Below are 21,072 nucleotides of genomic sequence, written 5' to 3'. Positions count from 1 at the left end.
CCTTAAAAAGATTCAGGGCAGATGGGAGAAAAGACAGAGGATAGAACAATTTCAATTCCCTATACCCCCTCGGTTCTAACCAGTGCCTCTCCTCCACAGTGTGGAGTGACTGCTGGTGTGTCTTTCAATGAAAATCTCTCAGACTAAAAACTGGTGTCATTTGTCCACATATTAACGGGGCATATGGATGTTCTTATAACAGCCTCTTTCTGTATGTCTGAATTAATAAATGTAAAACGTTTGGAATAGTGCCTAGCAAATAATATGCACCATAAAAATGTTAGGGTCATTATCATTATCCAGCCTCATCTCTCTAGCTAGGTATGAACTTCCCTGTAACCGAAGAACTAACCACTTTTATCTTTTGTTTCCTCCCCAAACACCTAGCACGGCGTTTTTAATAATTTGTTGGTGTAATTAAGACCTTAAACAAGTTGCTCTCCCTTTGAGAGCTCATGTAAGACCACCGAGAGGTTGTGTGTAGAGTCCGATATGAGTCCACAAAACTATTTGGCGCCCGCTGTTTACAAGCCACTGTCCTGAGCCTACGCCCTTTGTAGAGTCAAAAGTATCAATAAACGAACGTAAGGCGTGAGGCCAGGTGAGCAATGATTCCCGCTCCTAGGAGGTCTCAACCACCAGCCCGCAGGCGGAGGGGGTGGGACTCCAAGGCGCTCCCCATTCCCCGCCATTTCCTTGTCGCTCGAAGCGATTCTTTCCGCGTTGCCTTGTGCCTGGACGGCCGGCCCCACTCGGCGCAGAGGGGAAGGATCCCGTCTTCGGGGTCTGGTTGGGACTGAGGGAGCCGCGGGAAAGTAAGGCCAGCAGATCCCCGCGGCGCCCGTCCCGTCCCTCCGCCCCGGCTCCCCGGCTGTCCAATCAGGGCGCGGCTCGGGAGCGCGCCGCGGCCAATCAGGAACGGCGGGAGCGGCGCCGGGAGCCGGCGGGCGCAGAGCGAGCCAGAGAGTCTGGAGCCGGCGGCGGCGCTGCGGCCGGGCGGGAGGTTGGCTAGAGCAGCGCGGCCGGGTGGGTATCCTGCGGCCAGAGGAGCCGGCTTTCCCGCGGCGACCTTCCGGCGGACGCCGGGGACCCTGCGGACCGCGGCGCAGGTAACTGCACCCCGCGCCCTGCAGCAGGAGGGCGAACGCGCCCCCTGACAGTGGCCCCGCAGGTGGAGCGGGCGGGGGGCGGGCCGGCCGCGAGGTCCTAGCGCCGCGGTGCCCCCTGGCGCCCCCCGAGCCTGTCCGGTCGGGCCACGCGGAGGCCCGGCGTTTCCACCAGCCGCGGGCGTCCCGGGGTGGGAGAGGAAGAGGGGACTCTGCTTAAGGCAGGTGGGGGTGGAGGAGGACTCCTGCGACCCCCGGCCCCATACACAGGCACTTCTGGCCGACGGGTGTTTTCGAGATTGGGACTCCCAGGGTGTCTTCATTGGCCCGAGTGGGGAGGCGACAACAGGTGTCCCTGGGGACGGTGCTTTCCCTACACTCCCCTCGCCTGAAACCCCAGCCTTGGCGCCGCGCTCCACCTTCGGGGTGTCGGGAGGCAGGACCCCAGCCTGGCCTCAGGCGCTCTGCCCGCTGGACAGCGCCCAGAGGCGGCCTTGAAGCGGGTCTTGGATGGAGTTTCTTCTGCGCGTTGCCAAGCAATTTGCCGGACACCCGCCTCTCGCTGGGATGAAGAGTTGAAGATGAGAGAGTGTGTGTGCGCGCGCGTGTGCGTGTGTGTGTGCATTCGTGCGTGTGTGTGTGCGTCCGTGTGTTCTGGTGCAACCTCTACTGGAAGGAGCTGCCTGAGGGCTGTGAGTGAATTATTAACTGTGCTTTTGTGCAGCTTCTGGCCTCTGCCTGCCTCCCCGCCTCTCCCGACGCTCCCCGTTTCCCCCTCGGGCTGGTCCTTCTTGCTCTCCGTGCCTCCCTCTCCTGATCTGTAAGGTGGTGATAATGATTGCACCGGCCTGATGGCATTGTTTTGAGGATTGTATGAGCCAATGCCTGAAAAACACCGAGCACAGCGCTAAGCACTCAATAAATACCGGCTCTTATTATTTGTTATACGGAGTGGATGGGCTTTTAAAGAGTAAATCAGACGTGTCCAAACTGGCCTAGCAACCTTTTGCAGCTCTGAACAGCTTTCTACACTTGAAAGGAAAAAAATGCTATTATTAATGAGACTGATGATCTCTTTAAAGGTAGCATATCCTTTTGGGGGGTGGGGCGGTAAAAAACCGATCCGCTGGAATGGTGAGAGAGATAAATGCATTCCAACTAGTAACTGAGAAAAGCTTTGTGACCTTGGAAAAAATTAGTATGACTATTGTGTGAAAATAATATCATGGTACTTTGTTAAATGTTCACCTTTCATTAGCATGGCTGATTTGGGGGAAGTATTTGAAAGTTTTATACCTTTTACTCCTCGCATAAACAAAAAGGTAAAATTAAAAAGAGAGGGAGGGAGAAAGAGAGAAAAAAAGACTCAACCACACGACAAAATTCCAGTGGCTCATAGAAACCTAAAATTGCAGTTGCTACTTTTAGGTGTTTTTTTCCTATGCCTGACCTGGGTGGTCTGGTTTAATTCTTTGTCACTGTGTCACTTTTCTTTTCTTGGTTAATCTGAAAAGTCAAATAACTGGCCCCTTTTATTTTTCTTTTTAAAACTTAATATCTCGACATGTAACAGATCTGCTTGGAGTTCTGAACCCCCTGCTCACTTGCTTCCTACCCTGTGACAAATGCAAAAGAACCTTCTCAAAGCTTCTCTAGGGTGATGTCAATGGGAATCTGTCTTACCACACCATACTACCCCCTGCCCTCCAACCCATAGGTGAGGACCTGCGGAAAGGATGCAAACAAAATGCCCCAGTTCTTGTAAGGTCTCCTGTGCTTTTGCCAGGAGCCTTAGAATGAATACATTGACTTAGAGGAAATGCTTATCTTCTCAGGGGGTAAGAAGCCCACTTCCAGACGCAATCTTTCAAGTCTCAGATTAGCATGGCAGCCCTTTCAGTTGTTGATAAGGGGACTTTTCCTCTCTCCGGTGGCGTGGGAGGATCTGAACGCTTGCTGTTGGGGGAGAGTAAGAGAGATGTGTTGGGCGGGGCAAAGACTCCTGAGTTCAGAGCCAGACTCCCACCTCCTGAGATCTCAGAGTGTGACTGACTCTGGGAAACTTCAACAAATTGCTTTGTTTTTCGGAGCTGGGCTTCTGCTTTAAAACATGAGTTGTTGAATTTTAAATTTTATTATTTTTTCTTAGAGGTTGTTCTAAGTATAGTACTAATAAATGGAGGACCCCTGGCACAGTTCCAGGGATGTGGTTACAGGTCTGTAGCATCCAGAGAATATCTTAAAAGTTATACCTGGGAAGGACACAAAAAGCTTGACCGAAGGGTAACACTTGAGCTGAGTGTAGAATGAGGAGCAGGTCTCTTGTGCAGGTAGGGGTGAGGTGGAATTGGAAAGAAGGTGGAGCAGAGAAGACATTCCAGACTGAGAGAAGTGATCAAAAGTACTATTACAGTTGGCTTACAGTAAATAACAAGAAACCCCCAAATCTCAGTAATTTACAACAACCAAAATTTAGTTCCCTCTCATGCTGCATGTCCAGTGTAAGTCAGGAATAATTTTACCCCTCATTTATCATCATTCTGGGACCCACTGAGGCTTAAGAAACAGCCTCTCTCTGGGACAATGTGGATCTTATTTATGACAAAGGGAAAAAGGACATGATAGAACAAAACGATAGCATCTAAAGTCTGCTCAGAAGTAGCAGCTGTCACTTCAGCTCTCCTGCTCTTGGTCAAGGTAACTCATGTGGGAAGTCTGCTGTCCGTGGTATGGGGAAGTCTACACCAGCTGCAGACCGCGAGGTATGGCTGAGCAGGAGGAAAAGTGCTGAAGGAAACAAGGTCAGGAGGTGGCCCAGTGGCGGATGATGAAGGACCCTGGGTCGGGTCCCAGGGGATTGGGCCTTTATCCATTGGCAGGGAGCAGCCACTGAAGAGTGTTGAGTTGGGCTTTGACAGGGTCAGATTTTCCAGCTGAACCCACATTTCTAGTGGCCATGTGGAGAGAAGATTGAAATAGGTGAGCTAAAAAGCAAGAGGTGATAAGGGCCAGGGCAAATACCGTGGCCTCCAGTCTCTCTCTCACCATCTGTGACATGACTTCAAATTCCACTGCTGGAAACTGATTTAGTTGGCTCTTGAGCAGCTTGCCTTCTTCACAAGTTCTCTCCTAAAATGCACATGCTCTCTCATCTTGAAGTTGTTATTTTATGTCACCTGAAGCAGTGGATCTCAACTTTAGTGTGCATCCGAATCACCCCGAGGGCTTGAGAAAATGCAGATTGCTGGGCCCGGCCCCCTGAGTTCCAGAATCAGTCCGTCTGGTCTGAGGCCTGGAAATGAGTATTTCTGACAAGTGCTCAGGTGATACTGATGCCGCTGGCCCCACACTTTGAAAACCACTAAACTAAGGGGACACATTAAGATGTGGTTGAGATAAATACCAGAATGGAAGAGTCCAACGGAAGGAGGAAAAGGGCTGGAAGGTCTCAGCATTCTCCATGCAGCAGTTTTGCTGAAGGCTGGCTCTGGCCATGAACAGTAGGCTCTGTAAGAGTAACTGAGCCTCTAGGTGTATATTAAATTGCAGATGCAGTGCTCGTAGTGAGAAAATGAAAAAAGCTTGGGTCCAGAGAAGAAACATACAAGTGCTGCTTTGTCCCATCCCTTTGTAATTTTGCCCAGACTTCCCATCCTATCATCTAGCACACACCCTTTTGTCTGGCTCCAGACCTCTAACTCAAGCCTGTCCACATATTCCAATCCTGATCCATCACACTTCTTGTCATTCCAGCTATAATTTCTTCTGGAGCTTAGCTTTCCCACTGGGTGGACATTTTGGCTGAATTTTGATATAGTCAGACCAAGAAATTGCTTGCTTTACTTGAGGTCACTATCATAATTAAACATCTGTGCCATGTGGTCATACAGATTGTGATCAGTCCCCCCCACTCCCAAGATAAATAACCCCCTGAGAACCCAAGATTGTCCGTGGTTTGGCTTATACTAAGAGATGGAGCAAGTTACTACAATTCCCCCTAACTGTGACTCACCACTCCTGTAACAACAGGGCATGCCAGAAATGGACGTAAAGGAGCAAATATGTTGGGGTGTGTAACGTGACACAGGAAATAAAACACAGTGAGAGTGTCTTTTTTTTAACTATATTTTTTCTCATTCGTAAGCATGGCACAAATTTGAACTCGACCTAGGGTCGCAATAAACCAGTGGTTTGCCACCGTGTGACAGAGAGCATGTAAATGCATGAAATACTTCTAGGATCACCATTCTAAGTGCTGGCTACCAGATTAGGATATTTGTTTCAAGGTAGGATGAGTGCAGAATTATCCATCGGGGTGTGAATAGAAAATTCTAGAAATTCTATATGCATTTTATTTTTTTGAGATAGAGTTTTGCTCTTATTGCCCAGGCTTTAGTGCAGTGGTATGATCTCAGCTTGCTGCAACCTCTACCTCCCAGGTTCAAGGAATTCTTCTGCCTCAGCCTCCCAAGTAGCTGGGTTTACAGGTGCCCACCACCATACCCAGCTAATTTTTTTTTTTTTTGAGACAGAGTTTTGCTGTTGTCGCCCAGGCTAGAGTGCAGTGTGCAATCTCAGCTTACTGCAACCTCTGGGTTCAAGCAATTCTCCTGCCTCAGCCTCCCTAGTGGCTGGGATTACACGGATGCGCCACTGTGCCCAGCTAATTTTGTATTTTTAGTAGAGACAGAGTTTCGCCGTGTTGGTCAGGCTGGTGTTGAACTCCTGATCTCAGGCAATCTGCCCACCTTGACCTCCCAAAGTGCTGGGATTACAGGCGTGAGCCACCATGCCTGGCCGTAGGTAATTTTTCTATTTTTAGTAGAGATGAGGTTTCACTGTGTTGGCCAGGCTGGTCTTGAACTCCTGACCTCAAGTGATCCGCCTGCTTCGACCTCTCAAAGTGCTAGGGTTACAGGTGTGAGCCACTGCATCTGGCCTTCTATATGCATATTAAATGTGTATAAAATAAATATTATAATGAGCTCATATTATAAAATGAAGTGAGTGAGATTTGAAAAGATCCTTATTCCAACTGAGATTTGAGAGACAAGCCATACCTTGAAGGTGTGCTTTCTGAAACAGGAGAAATTCTCCCAGGATTCTGTGTACTTTCCGAGAGGTGGATGAGAAAGCTTAGAACTGTAACCTCTGTCCTAGAGGCCTGAAGCCAACTGTTTCCCTCTCCAGGTCATTTTGGAGAGCCAGCAGTTTTTCACAATCGTGCACTCGTGGCCTCAGTACTGCCCTCACTTGATCTACTCTATGGTGAACTACCACAGTTCCCTCCAGCTCAGGTTTCCAGGAAACCTGGCCTAAATTTTCAAAAGGTGCAGCTGCAGCAAACAAAACTGTGGATGTTACTCTGAGAGCCAGTGAGAGAAGGGACACTTAAACCAGCCAGGGGGATTTAAAATGCTGAACAATTCATTAGAAGGTGCTGCCATCCCCACTGGATAACATTTACCCAGCAATTTGATATTTAAGAAATGTTAAGTGTCAAATCATAGAAAAATATTATCTTCTATTATCTAGTTATATTAAATGCTTATATATCATATACATATATATATATATTTTCACATCTCTAGCACTTTCAGGAGGTAGACTTTTAGTGTTATTGCTGTCTTTCTGAAATGCAGTAACAAAGATAGAAACAGTTGGCTAAAATTCTATAGATAGATAGTAGTAGGGCAGGATTGAAACTTGAATTTTTCATTCATAGTGTACAACCTTTGTCACCCCAGCTGGCTGCCTACTAACTTGGAGTGGTGCCCTGAAGTGGCCTCACTGACTGGCAAGGGGTGGTCAATGTTCCCTGTGATGTTTCGTCACAACGAGGAGTGTGAAGCCGCTTTGCAGATTGCTAATGGCTCAGGGAAACCTTTGGGAGTTATGTTCACTTGAAAGGTATTGACCATCAGCTGAGTGCAAGGCTTTAAGGAAAACGCTACGAGGAATTCAGAGAAGTATTATGCTCAGTCTCTGACACAGCCTCTATGCTGAGAGAGAAAAGACATAATATTTATATAAAATCAGTGGTAGTTAAACCACAGCGAGACCAACAGTAGGCCAATAATCCAATGGGCTATCAAGTGCTGTGAATTCAGACAGTGAGTCTTTCCCAGATTGTGCTGGGCTGGGAAGGTTCAGGGAGGAGCAGCTACTCCGGACTGGATGGAGAAGTAGGATTTAGCTAGGTGGGAACCGTAGTCTTTAGGGGAGGAATGGATCTAAGTGAACTGTGTCCCTGCCCTGGTCCACAAGCCTTTTCAGGTCTATTCACTGGACTACTGTATCTGAAGTAAAGGGGTCAAGTGGGAGAGAAGGGAAGTCGGAGCTACATGACTTCTTTTTTCTTTTTTTTGATACAAAGTCTCACTCTGTCACCCAGGCTGGAGTGCAGTGGCGTAATCTCCGTAATCTCCGGCTCACTGCAACCTCTGTCTCCTGGGTTCAAGCAATTCTCCTGCCTCAGCCTTCCAAGTAGCTGGGATTACAGGCTCCTGCCACCATGCCTGGCTAATTTTTTGTATTTTTAATAGAGACGGGGTTTCACCATGTTGGCCAGGCTGGTCTCAAACTTCTGACCTCAGGTGATCCACTTGCCTCGGCCTCCCAAAGTCCTGGGATTACAGGTGTGAGCCATCACGCCGGACCTAGATGACTTCTTAAAGCTTTCCTTTCTTGACTGCCATCGGACTATTTAATCTTTGCCGAAATTATCAAAAGCACTAATTTGAGTGACTCGCATAACCTCCTACAAATGAAGCCATTCTGTGATTTATTAGTAGATAAATAACACTGGACTCTCATTTGGCCCTCTTAACGTGTTCAATGTATTAATAGGAAAGCACTTTGGAGCTAAGGATGTCAAACATCTATATAAATAAAATCTAATCCTATTATAAACTCTGTCAGACTTGCAGGCAGTTGGTCCTACTCCATTTGCAATCTAACCTGGAAAGGTCAAATGACTTGTGGAAAGTCATGCAGAAATCGCTTAGTGCTTCTGTAATAACTGACCCCGCTTCCCCTGACATTTGGCGGTGTCTAGCTTAAGTCACTTCACATATCTCCATAAGGTTAGTGACGCTAAGAATGACACTAAGATGACACTAGGGCCCTTGTCATCTATATAGCATTTCTCCTACTCATATTATACCCCATGGGGGCTCTCAGCTGTGACCCCAAAGGGTCCTTGTTAATTTTAAGCTTGGGGTGAGATCATTGTATCCTCCTCTGTCAGGCTTCTCCCTCGCTTTCATTGAAAGAAGGTACCGTTGTAGTGCTATGTGTCCATGCAAACACAGCATCTGAATGAAAGGGCATTCTGAAGCATTTTCCAGGCCAAATGCCGAGAAGTATGGTGGGACCATCAGTGGCTTTCTATCTACCTGAACTTTGAAGGTAGACACTAGACCCTTGCCAGCTTGATAGTCCCTCCGTTGGCTGCCCTTTGAAGTTAGCTAACTGGTTTAAAAAGCCAAATGGGATACTTTAAATGAAAACGGACTTTATTTCACTGTTTGCCTTAGAAACGGAAAACATTTGTCTTAAGTTTTTCTTGGTTTTTGTTTCTGTTTTCTTTTGAGACAGAGTATCATTGTGTCACCCAGGCTGGAGTGCAGTGTCAGGATCTCAGCTCACTGCAGCCTCCGCCTCCCGGGTTCAAGTGATTCTCATGTTTCTCCTTCCCGAGTAGCTGGGACTACAGGCGTGTGCCACCACGCCCGGCTAATTTTTGTATTTTCAGTAGAGATGGGGTTTCGCCATGTTGGCCAGGCTGGTCTCAAACTTCTGGCCTCAAGCAGCCCACCTGCCTCAGCCTCCTAAAGTGCTGGGATTATAGGCGTGAGCCACCATGCTTGGACCATTTGTCTTAAGCTTTTAAAAGATAATGCCGTAGTTAAGTGGATAAGGCTGGGGTGATCCATATTTGGTAGATGTTGTTTAAAAGTTGTCTATCATGTGAACTCAGAGCTGTCAAAAATATACTTTGTGTTTTTCCCCATCCTTGCCAAACATAAAATATTCATTTTTTTCTAAATCATTCCATGTCCCTACATTTCCCTCCACTTCAGACTTTGAACCGTTGAAGGGCGGAAAACTTTTATCATTGCTGAAATTATCAAAAACACTATCAATAGCTATCATGCATTGAGTTTTACGTCCTCTGCTGAGTGGTTATACCATGTTATCTTACTTAATTTGCACCTCTGCGCTGTAAGGTCAGGAGGAGTAGCATCTCATCTAAGGAGTGAGACAAAGGCTGGAGCTAAGTACTTTGTCAAAGGTTGTAATGGAGCTGGGCTTTAAACCTACCTCTCTTCGTCTCTGAGATCTAGAAGCTATGCCCTGAGTCACTGTGGTATCTGGAAGCAAAAGGAAATGTGCTCTAAAGAGTTAACAGGGGCTATCTGTGCACTCTGGCCACGCCCTGGGAGATGGCTGGTAGGAGGAAAACTGCTTTTGTTTTTGCAGGGCCAGTTCACAGTATCAGTAGGGCAGTCAAAACGCACTTTTTTTTTCTCTCTCTCTTTTTATTTTCCTAACTCATCCTTATTATTTTTGTTACGATCTCTAAAAAGGTGGTAAGTTAGGGAGTGAGGATCTGTTTGAGTAAATCCAGCATGTTTCTCAGTCACCACCCATCAACCTAATTGGCATAGGCGGAGCTGTGCTGTCTGCAACACAGCAGGCTCCTCCAGCTGTGCCATCCATCACACTCAGGCACCCTGGAGCGCACATGCTCTGCTTCCGGTTGATTTTAAGTTCCCGATCCCTGAGCGGGCCTTGAGGAGGCAGTCCCAAGGAGTCAGAGTTGTTTGCTGTTGCATATCAGACTCTGGTCTGGGTGACTTGGCTGGTCACAGCACAGTGCTCCTCTGGGCCCAGGGACTGTGGTCTCTCTGTGATTTGGTTGCCATTTTCCTATGAAGAGGGTAGAGAATATGCACCCAGTCAGGTCAGGCACTTTGCAGAGGTGGGTCCTGGCTGTAAGAAAGCCAGAAAAGAGGGCAGGTTCATTTATACACGTATGTTTCTACTCATAGGAAAACAACTCACGAGGCAAAAAAGTACATCTCATGGATGGAGCAGGGCGAAGTGGTTACAGGTACAGACTCTGGAGCCAGACTGCCTGGGTATGAATTGTGCAGTTTCAGGTAAGTTATTTAATCTCCCTGAGCCTCAGTTTCCTTATCTCTATAAAGGGAACCTACTTCATAGGGTTATGAGGATTATATGATAATTTAATTAAATGAGCGGTAAAGCACTTTGACGTCAATGTCTGAGAGATGAGAAGTATTACGTAAGTGTTTATCAAATAACACATAAAAATAAAGCGATAGGTGAACATCATGGTATGTAGGTTACACAGTGCCGTGTTAGACGAAGCTTACATGACTACCTCAGTTAAGGTACTCATGGTCAGTTATGCTCAAATGACATCTTATGAAGTGTCCTAGGGAAACTAGCCATTTTAAAGAATCATGTGAGAAATATGTTTGTAAACTGCCTTTTTGTAAAATGAACATGAGAGAAACTGTGTCAGAGGAAGAGAGAAGTCAAGGTTGGACGACTGGATGTTTCGGGCAAGGGAGACTGGAGAGGTAGAGTGCCATCATCTTGGATGGGAGGGGTTTCTGCCGCAGTAGTTTCAGGGGAGGGAGAGTCGCTGGTCAAATCTGGATGTGTTAGGGGTGAGTGTCTTGTTAGACGTTGAAGTGAAGATGTTCAGTGGGCACTAGAAGTCAGGTGAGAAGTCAAGGCTGGAAGCATCTGTGTGGGGATCCCTAGCTCGTAGATGGAATCTAAAGCTGTGAAGGAATGAAGGTATTTTACAGCTGGAGAAGGGGTCCTAGGATTGAATCAGGGGGCATTCTAGCTTTATTGGGAAAGTCAAGCTGGCTCGAGTTTTCTAGTTTGTGCTTTTCTTCACTTTGCCAGTGTAGAATGAGGTATGGACCCGTTGGCATTTTCTTGGGGTGGTTTTATCATTGAGCTCTATAATGCCATGGTTAAGTGCCTGAGTTAAGACTGGGGTCGGATACCATTTGACCTCTTACTATCTTTGGGCCCTTGGGCAAGTTACTTATTCTCTGAGACTCAGTTTCTTTGCCTGTGAGATGAGAACTAGTGGTTAAAAATGCCCATCTCATGGGTGTGAGGGCTCAGTTAGTGCGACATTGATGCTATGAAGCTGTTCATCACTTTATCTCTTGAAAGATTCTCACCATTCATTACATTTGTTAAAAGTGAGGAGTGGTGACAGTCACACATGTTTAAAGCCCTTTGAATTTGCCCTAAGCTGAAATCCACATTTTAATTCAACTTATATTGCTACTGTTTTTCTTCTTTTAAAAAAGTAAAAGAGGTCAGGGAGATACTATAAGTAACTACACACATATGCTAGCGACTTAGGTTTTCTCTGTAATTGAAACATTACATCCAGTGATCAGATCTGGCCTCTGCATATGGTAATTGCTACGAGAATCACAGATGCTCAAGCATTCAGAGATATGAAAACTGAAACACAGAACAAAAGAGATACCACTGGATGACAGTGTTTTAGTATTATATATAATAACCTCATGTTTGCTCTTTGCCACCATGAGCCAGTTAAGAGGTTTCTCTCATTCTTCCCTAAGATACTGACCAATCTTCCCTACCATTTTTTTTTGTTGTTGTTGGTGGAGTTTCATTCTGTCGCCCAGGCTGGAGTGCAGTGGCATGATCTTAGCTCACTGCAACCTCTGCCTCCCGAGTTCAAGTGATCCTCCTCCTTAAGCCTCCCAAGTAGCTGGGATTACAGGCATGAGTCACCATGCCCGGCTGATTTTGTGTTGTTAGTGGAGATGGAGTTTCCCTTTGTTGGCTAGGCTGGTCTCGAACTCCTGACCTCAAGTGATCCACCCCACCTCCTCGGCCTCCCAAAGTGGTGGGATTACAGGTGTGAACCACCGAGCCCAGCCTTCTCTACTGTTTTAAATCCAAGTTTTACACTTGGTTGGAAAATTCCTCTAATACATTTTATTTCACTCAGCAAATAATAATATTCTGAATCTGTTTCTAAAAAACTCTCACTCTCAAAGCTAAATAAGAACCTAGAGATGTGGAGAATCACATTCTGAAATCTTGTCACTCCATCCTCTAATTAGTATGTCTGCTGTGTTTGCATTTGTGGTTTATATGCTTTGAATTTGTAGCTTTTCTGTTTTGCAAGGGTTACTGTCAGTGAGATGGCTACCAAAAGAAATACTGCTATTAGTGGTGTTGGGACCAAATGTATGTAACAGTGTGGTGTGTTTCTAAATCCCTACTGTGGCTTTTGAGAAACCATCTCTAGATGGTTGTGGGTGACGTGAGGACTGAAAGAAAAAAACTTTAGAAACAGCAAAGCAGAAACATTAATAGGAAGGAGCTTCCAGTGATTAAATTTTTCTTTTGGTCTTTCAGGTTGAGGAAGTAAGGAGAGTAGGCATAAATGGTGGGAAATTTCCATCAACTTGAAAAAAACAATAGAATACATAATTCTTAGCCACTGAGATGAGAGCCCAGGAAGTCACAAGGTCAAAGGATCCTGTCCCATTTGTCTGTGGTGACAGTCTCTCCTCCCCCTACAAGAAATGCCTTACCCTTAAATAATAGAAGTGCCCCTGAGAAGTTGAAGAAATGCATGCTGATGGAATTTTTAAAAATCAGATACATTTTAGAAGTGATTTTACTTTTCTATATTTTCCAATTTATTTTTATTGAGAGTATATTCTGTTTATAATAAAAACAGAAATCGAAAAAAAATATATATTTTTGATACGGAGTCTTGCTTTGTCGCCCAGGCTGGAGTGCACTGGCGTGATCTTGGCTCACTGCAACCTCGGCCTCCCGTGTTCAAGCGATTCTCCTGCCTCAGTCTCCTGAGTAGCTGGGGTTATAGGCGCGCGCGACCACTCCCAGCTAATTTTTGTATTTTTATTAGAGATGGGGTTTCATCATGTTGGCCAGGCTGGTCTTGAACTCCTGACGTCAAGTGATCGCCTGCCTTGGCCTCCCAAAGTGCTGGGATTATAGGCATGAGCCACCGCGCCCGATTAGGAAAAATAAATTTGAAAGAAGGAAATAAACTAGGAATGTGGGAATGAGTGAGTTGTCACATTGAAAGGTGCTCATTTGCTCACATTTTATAATGTGAGAATTCTTTTGTCCTGCAAGCTGTAACATTTCATAGCATACCTGCTGTCCATATTTAGAATTTACTTTAAACGTAGGGGATGTCAGTAGGGCATTTCATGTATCAAAACCTCAGACTCCACTCTACCAAAGCAGCCAAGCCTCACTCAACAGACATCGACTCTCACGCTGTGCCAAGCCCACCCAGCGTGTCCTGGTTCCTTGTGGCTGTCCCTGGCAGTTGGAGACACCCACACGCCCCTGCCTTCAGTCAGCAGACACAAACTTGGGATGCGTCTGTTTCTTGTTTGTGAGAGGCCTGGTTCACAAGGATAACATCACGATCAGCCTGGGGCCCCTATGCAGCTGCCCCATGAGGCCACTGCAGCAGCCTGCGTTTTAGCCTTTGGCTGGGCTGTTTTGGTTTTATGCCCATGTATCAGTTTTGTTGGGGGAAGAGGGAGGGGAATGATTCTCAGAAAAAGGAAGGACATATCCTCCGCTTTGCTGAAAACGGAAATAAGGAATTATCAGTTCAGGGTCAGTAGAAGCCACAGGGCCTGGCTTCCTTCTGTTGGGCTCCTTTGGAATGATTTTGTTTCGTCTTGAAAGGCTCGAAAGCAACTTGAGCCAGATAAATTGTTCTAGGGTGACAGTTTTTAACAGGGAGTCCACAGATCCCTAGGACTTTGAGAAGTGTGTCTGCGAAGTGCCTTAAATTATAATTAATGTTGCGTGTACTTGTATTTTTCCAGAGATGAGAGTCTCTGGCTTAAATTATAACTCGGAGATTCAGAGAGCTATAATTTTTTGTTTAAAGGCTGAGAACCAGTTTCAAGGAGAGGCCTTCAAGTCTGAGTTGTACATCTTGATCTTGGCCCTAACTTGAGAACTCTTTCTGATTGGTGACTCGTGTATGTAGTGATAATATCAAGAAAAGTGTGCAAAGCACCTTAGGTATACCTATAGACGGTCGTGTTGCAGGAAGATGAAGAAGGTTTCACTTTTTCAAGTGCTGGCAAGCTAGAAATCTAGAAATCGTTTTTTTTTTTTTTTTCTTTGAGACTGTCTTGCCCTGTTTCCCAGGCTGGAGTGCGGTGGCACCGTCTCATCTCACTGCAACCTCCGCCTCCAGGGTTCAAGCGATTCTCCTACCTCCGCCTCCTGAGTAGCTGGGATTACAGGTGTGCACCACCACACCCAGCTAATTTTTTGTATGTTCAGTAGAGACAAGTTTCACCAGGTTGGCCAGGCTGGTCTTGAACTCCTGACCTCGTGATCCGCCCGCCTCAGCCTCCCAAAGTTCTGGGATTACAGGCATGAGCCACCGCACCTGGCGTGGAAATCTAAAAATCTTAGGTGGACCCACAGAAACCCATACACTTACTGAAGCCCATGCTGCAGAAAGATGAAGGTTTCACTTCTTCAAATGCTGGAAAACTGGGAATCTAGAAATCCGGGACCCCTGCAATTCTGTCCTAATGCCTCCTATTCTCTCCTTTCTCAAGCCCACTCAGAGCTCCCTTAATATTCTGTATTATCATAGTATTGACTCGTTGGAATGAACACAAATATCTCTTTTACCTGGTGTCTTAGCATGTTTGTGTTGCTGTTAAGGAACACCCGAGACTGGGTAATTTATAAAGAAAAAAGGTTTATTTGGCTCATAGTTCGGCAGGCTGTACAAGAAGCGTGGCACCAACGTCTGCTTCCGGTGAGGGCTTCAGGTTGGTTCCACTCAGGATGGAAGGTGAAGGGGACCCAGGTGTGCAGAGATCACATAGTGAGACAGCAGAAACGAGAAAAAAGGGGAGGTACCAGGCTCGGTTCAACTTCAGTTCTCATGGGAACTGAGTGAGAACTCACTCCTGTGAGAATGGCACCAGGCCATTCACAGGGATCTGGCCCCATAATCGAAACACCTCCCACCAGGCCCCAACACCCACATTGGGGATCAGCCTTCAACAGGAGACTTGGAAGGGCCAAACAAAGCATGTCCAAATCATAGCACCTGGTCTTCTGCTGAGTTCTGAAAGAATCCAGGCCCTCATGATAGTGACAAGATAACACATTTATAAGGAACTTCCTCCAAGTGGCTGTTTACCCTGTGCCCAACACAAATGACCTTCCCCAGGTTTCCAACCTTGGTTCTTGTTTTTCCTCTTATTATTCTCTCTGAGTGACCCAGTCCAAATCCCTAGCTTCCAGTGGCCTCTCAGTCTGTGTTTTTAGCACTCATCTCTCCTCTGAGCTCTAAATCTGCCTATTTAACGGGTCCTAAAGACAACATCTCAATGTGGTTGTCCCACAGGCCCATCAAATCGCTGGGCCTAACGCTAAACTCATCACCTCCCTTCTACCTCCCAATCATTCTTTCTCCTGAAGTCCTTATCTTGGCGAATGGTACAGAAATTGATTCAGTTTTCCAAAGGTTTTTTTCGTCTACCTACCACATCATTACTTCCACAATCTCAGTGAGTCCAAAAAAGATTCCCTCCCCATATCTTGATGACATTACGTCCTAAATGGCTATAAAAGCACCTTTCCTCTCTATCCCGCATCTTGCGATGCCTAATCACTCTAATTACTAGCTGGTCTTCTCACTCTCCAGTTGATCTCCCTCATTGCTTCCAGAATAACCTTTTTCTAAAAAACAAATTGGGTCATGTTATTTCCCTGCTTAAATTGTTTAATCGATCTCCATTGCATTTATGACAAAACCCAGCCTTCTTGGCGTGCCTACTGGGGCCCTGTCTGACCTGACTCCTAGCTCTCCAGCCTCCTCTGTCTCTCTTCTCCTTCTGGCTCATTGCTTCGTCAAAGGAAATCACCTATAGTTCAGAAAACGTATCTTTTCATTCATCTTCTGAACTCAGTATGGGCATACTACATTTTTAATGCAGCTGTTTTGAGTGGAGGCCTTGAAAACACTATTACGCTTCACATTCCGAGCTGGGTAACAAAAAGACATCTTCACACCATGTCAGTGCTTCATTCCCTCCCTGCCCCCTAACCTATTTCTAACATTAATGCTGAATCTCAGGCCATCCTTGAACATGAACCTATTTCTGAGCCTCTCATCCTCCCTTCACATCATGCCTTATTCATCTCTCCAGATCCCACCGTGTCTGTAACACACACTGCAAGGGTTGGGGTCGGTGATGGGTGATGTTCGGGTATGAGGTTAGGGAGGGGGCAGGTCTGGGGATGGACGTAGGAATCAGGGAGGTTGCATACACCCTTTGGTAGCAAACAATAGTTTTGCATGTTAACATGACTGGTTAAGCATGGCTAAGTGCAATGGTACCCTCTGAGTGACCAGCTGGTATTGTCATGCTTTGTTCTTACAGATGCCATCCTGCCAGCTTGGAATGTCCATTTTCTCCACCAGTGACCCCTGCCTCACAGGACTAATTTCTATTCATCTTTTGACCAGTTGTTACCTTCCCTGTTACTCTTCACTGACCCCAGATTGGGCTAGGTGTCACTCCTGTGCACCCATGGCATAGCTACATTCTCCTGAAGTTGCCCTGATCACACCGTACTGTGATTATTTATTTGTCTGTCTCTCTCTCCAAGGCAGGGGCTGGATCTTAGTCCTCTCTCTGTTCTTCGAATTTCACAGGAACATCCCTAGCAATAGGAGATGCTGAATAAATGCTTATTGAATGAATGAATGAATGGGGGATGTTCTGTGACAGACTTCTAAAAACCTGCAGAAGCTCCACGAGCATAAATAACCCAGAGTCCAACAAGACCTATTACATCATCTCTTTATATTCTACGCATATGGCATTGCATACCAGCATTGACTCTTATCCAGATTTTAACTTACCGTCTTGGCTACCTCTTAGGCACATCTCAAACCCTCTTAACCCTGCCTATCTGGGGACCACTGGACTGAATCATTCTGCCATCCGAGGCTACTACTGCAGGTCCTTTCACTACTTCGGAACTCATGAAGTACTACATTGAAGGGTGTGGAATCTGGATTTCTCATGTGCTGCTAAAGGAGCTAGAAGATGCACCCCCAAAATGTGGGGAGTTGAGCCAGCATGGTGTGAACTCTGACCAAAGGGGAATAAGAGAGATGGGAGCTGGCAGGTACATTTCCTGTCCTAGCACCAGCCCCTCCAATGGAAGGTTTTGAGGTACCATAGTTCCCAACAGCCTCTCTGACTCAGCAACAAGCTGATTCTTGTGAAGCCATGGCCAGTTTAGGCCCATTCCATCTTATGTTTGCTTTCCCTACCTCTCTTCTCTTCTCTTACTTGGGCTTCCCTGGGATTGCTGTAAAACACTAGCGTAGAAGCTTGGCCTCAGGCTCTGCCTCCTAAGGAATCTGTCCTAAGACATGTTCACACCTGCTAGTATTTCCCTAGAGAATCATGGGCCAGTGGAGGTGGAAGAGGGAAGAACACTATGCATCAGGTGGTCTTTAGAGCTTGTATGCAGCGGAGCTTGCCTGGAAGTTCAAGGCCTCAGCCATGCATCCGCTGTCCTAGGCTGTGCAAGTGAGTGGTGTTGGCCACCCTCATTTAGGGGAATTGGGCAGATGGATGCATTAGTAGAAAAAGATCCATCATTTGGAGCCTGTGAACTTGTTCCTCTGCAGGCTGACCATCTGTTCCATAATTTCCTGTTTTTAAAAATCCCAATTTAAGAAATCAAATACATATATATATATAAAACTTTTATGTCAGTGATACAGCTGTGAAAATGGATCCTTACCAATATTTGTGATACATTCTGGGTTTAAATCCTAGCTTTGCCACTTACTGCTTGTGTGACCTTGAGAAAATTGGCCAGGCCAAGCCTTAGTTTCCTTAACTGGAAAAGAGTCATTAATAATAACAGCTTATATCAGGACGTTGTAAAGATGGGACAAGATAATGCATTTGTAGGCCTCAACACAGTACTGTATAGAGTAAGCACTCACAGGATATTAGTTATAGTTATTAATATTCTCTCTTTAAAATAAAATATGAGAATGATACAGTGTTAATCCTGGTATAGTAAACAAATTTAAGTTTAGAGTTTTTTTTTTTTTTTTTTAATTTGTAGAGCTTAGAAAGGTTTTATTTTGATTTTAAGAGGTATTTTCTTGGTCTGAAACTTTTTTCTAGGGAATCAAAATCTCAGACCCAGTTTTAATCTTGCTAAAAAGGGTGAGAAGGCATGATAAAAAGTTTCTACGGAAGTGGTGTTTACCTGCCAGGTATTTTGTTTTATTGGAAATGTGTGAGAACAACGTAGGGCTTGAGACTACATAAGTGTATTTCCTATCTTCCAAATATTTTTAAGCTCTTTGTAAATAACTTTATATCAGTCCCAAATTAATAAATTTTGTGGAAACAAAAGCAGAAAGATTTTACAGTGTTGCTGTGGTCATTCAGAGAATTTGTGGTAGAGAAGATCCCAGGAACTAGCCTCTTGCCCCTTACCTGAGGCGAGCTTCAATCTGTGCCAGGTAAACAGAAAAGTACTTCCTCCAGGGAAGCACATAATCAGGATTAACAATGTATATGCTGGTAACTTTTTGCCTTTTTTTACAAAGCTGTATTAAGAGTCATTAAACTTTGAACTGTAATCTGGGTTTATTATTAACTCCTTACAATCAAGCTTCCAGTTTAACTGTTCTACTTCATTCCACAAATGCTTGTCACTTTCTGATATGGTTTGACTGTGTCCCCACCCAAATCTCATCTTGAATTCCCACGTGTTGTAGGAGGGACTCGGTGGGAGGTAATTGAATCATGGGGACAAGTCTTTCCTGTGCTGTTCTCATGACAGGGAATAAGTCTCACGAGATCTGATGGTTTTATAAAGAGGAGTTTCCCCTGCACAAGCTCTCTGTCTTTGCCTGCTGCCATCCGTGTAAGATGTGACTTGCTCCTCCTTCCCTTCTGCCATGATTGTGAGGCTTCCCCAGCCACGTGGAACTGTAAGTCCAATTAAACCTTTTTCTTTTGTAAATTGCTCAGTCTTGGGTATGTCTTTATATGAAAACAGACTAATACACTTTTCTTCTGTGTAATGGCACTGAGCACTAGAAATGCTGCCAGGAAGGGCACGGTCCATCCCTCCATAAGCTAAACTCTGCAAGCTTTCTCAAGTCACCAGTGACCACCAAGGCCCTTTATGTCTCTCCTCAGCATTTGACACTAGAGAAAACTTCTTCTTTTTCAAAATTCCCTCTTGCCATCATCGCCTGGAGTCCTCTGGTTTTTTTCTCTCTCTCTCTGCCTGGCTGTGTCACCTGAGAGTCTAACTTCCCCCTTCCCAGCCCCGCTCCCTTATGTAGGCATGCTCCAAGAGTCAGTCATCTTCTTAGATCTTTTTACTTCCCCTATTGATAACCTATTCATTCCCTTGGCTTCATACATTGTTTTTTCTTGGATGACTCTAAAATCTAACTTTTTACCTGTGATTTTTCTCTAGGCACCAAATCTACATTTTCACAGTCTTTGCATCTCAACATATCCCAAAAACTTATTTCCTATCCTGTCCCCAATTAATTGCACAGTTTAAGGGACCACTCCTAGTTTCCTTAGAGTATGTGTTGAGGTCTTCTCTGCCCTTACCTCAGCTACCATGGCAGTACTATTCTATTGCCCAAGCTTAATTGCTATTTCCTTTCACTGTTGTTTCTTGTATTCTGTTGAGTAAAGAACAAGCCCAAGGATTCCTATGGCTATAGGTGTTTTCTCTACTTTCATGTTTTTGCCCAGTCAAGGTTTTCTCCTGAACATTCAACATTTCTTTGCTTTTCTACAGTGTGGATGGTGACGTGGGAGGGCCTGCGCTGTTGCAGGACATGGGAGCTAATAGCTCTGGGGCAGCGTCAGATAAGAGAACCTGGTTTATATTGCATCGTATGTGAATGGCACCTCCTGGAGTTGTGCAACACAGTGCTGTGGACGTGTAAGCATGCAAGGGATGGAGTGTCACTGAGTCCTTCTGGGATGCCAAAGGCTTGAGTGACAGGAACAAGTTGAGGGGAGTTGGCAGTTCAACCCGGAAGGAAAGTTTGAGTTTTACAAAAGAGGAAGGGGGAAATAGTTTTTCCTCTGCGTCATCTACCTGGGGGAATAAAACCCTGTGTTTTTCTAGACAAATCTGCATCGAGCTGACTTCATTGTAGAGCTACCCACCAAGCCTGAGATTTGTGGCCTGGAGCTCTGTTTTCCTCTAATCCTTGTTATTCTTGGTATAGAGAGTATTGGCAGGAGCTCTAAACATAAAGGTTTTGTGTGCCTGCAGCTATATTGATAAATTAGGATAAAACCACTCTCATGTCACAACTGGACTCCCTTGGATATGGTTTTCCTAGGGTCCAAAGAGGTTGGTCATAGCTCTGGTCACAGTGCTGCCTCCTGTTGACTGAAATGGCCCAGATGACTTGGCCACACCAGCAGTAGGACACCTTGGCTGATACTTATAGCAGCAGTGTCCTCTGTTCAGGGGCCTGTGTAGCACCCAGACAGGCAGGTTGCCACCTTCCACTGCACAGGCTGTGTGGTATACACTCTTCGTGAGCATGGCTCACATAGATGACCATGGGAATGTGCCCTGAAGTTGTCCACTCTGGTGACCCTGCCTCCGGTACCTTCTCTCACTGCTCATTTCCAGGCCAACCGATGTCTCGCATTGAGCCAGCTAGGCTCTTTCCTGTCTCAGGCTGAAGCTCACACCACTGCTTCCCTTTTTTCCCCAAATTTCTAAGGTCTCCTCCTCCTTTGCACTTTCACTTCCTGAAGGCCATGACCACAGGAATGAAATCAGCAAGTTCTTG

At 45.6% G+C, this 21,072-nt stretch overlaps 1 protein-coding gene across 4 annotated transcripts in view; it reads left to right on the top strand.

Moving 5' to 3' along the window:
- The first annotated feature begins 961 nt into the window (after positions 1-961).
- Positions 962-21,072, top strand: part of STON2 (stonin 2) — a 173,816-nt gene continuing 153,705 nt past the window's right edge. For 2 of the 4 annotated variants that reach the window (XM_077941569.1, XM_077941567.1), the window contains exons 1-3: positions 962-1,109; positions 10,163-10,273; positions 19,071-19,221. The gene's annotated coding sequence lies outside the window, so the exon portion shown is untranslated. The remainder of the gene's footprint in view (positions 1,110-10,162; positions 10,274-19,070; positions 19,222-21,072) is intronic. The other 2 variants (XM_015144276.3, XM_015144275.3) reach the window with 1 other exon arrangement.

Source organism: Macaca mulatta, chromosome 7 (assembly GCF_049350105.2).
Source record: "Macaca mulatta isolate MMU2019108-1 chromosome 7, T2T-MMU8v2.0, whole genome shotgun sequence".
Taxonomy (NCBI): domain Eukaryota; kingdom Metazoa; phylum Chordata; class Mammalia; order Primates; family Cercopithecidae; genus Macaca; species Macaca mulatta.
This window is presented reverse-complemented; position numbering and strand designations above follow the sequence as displayed.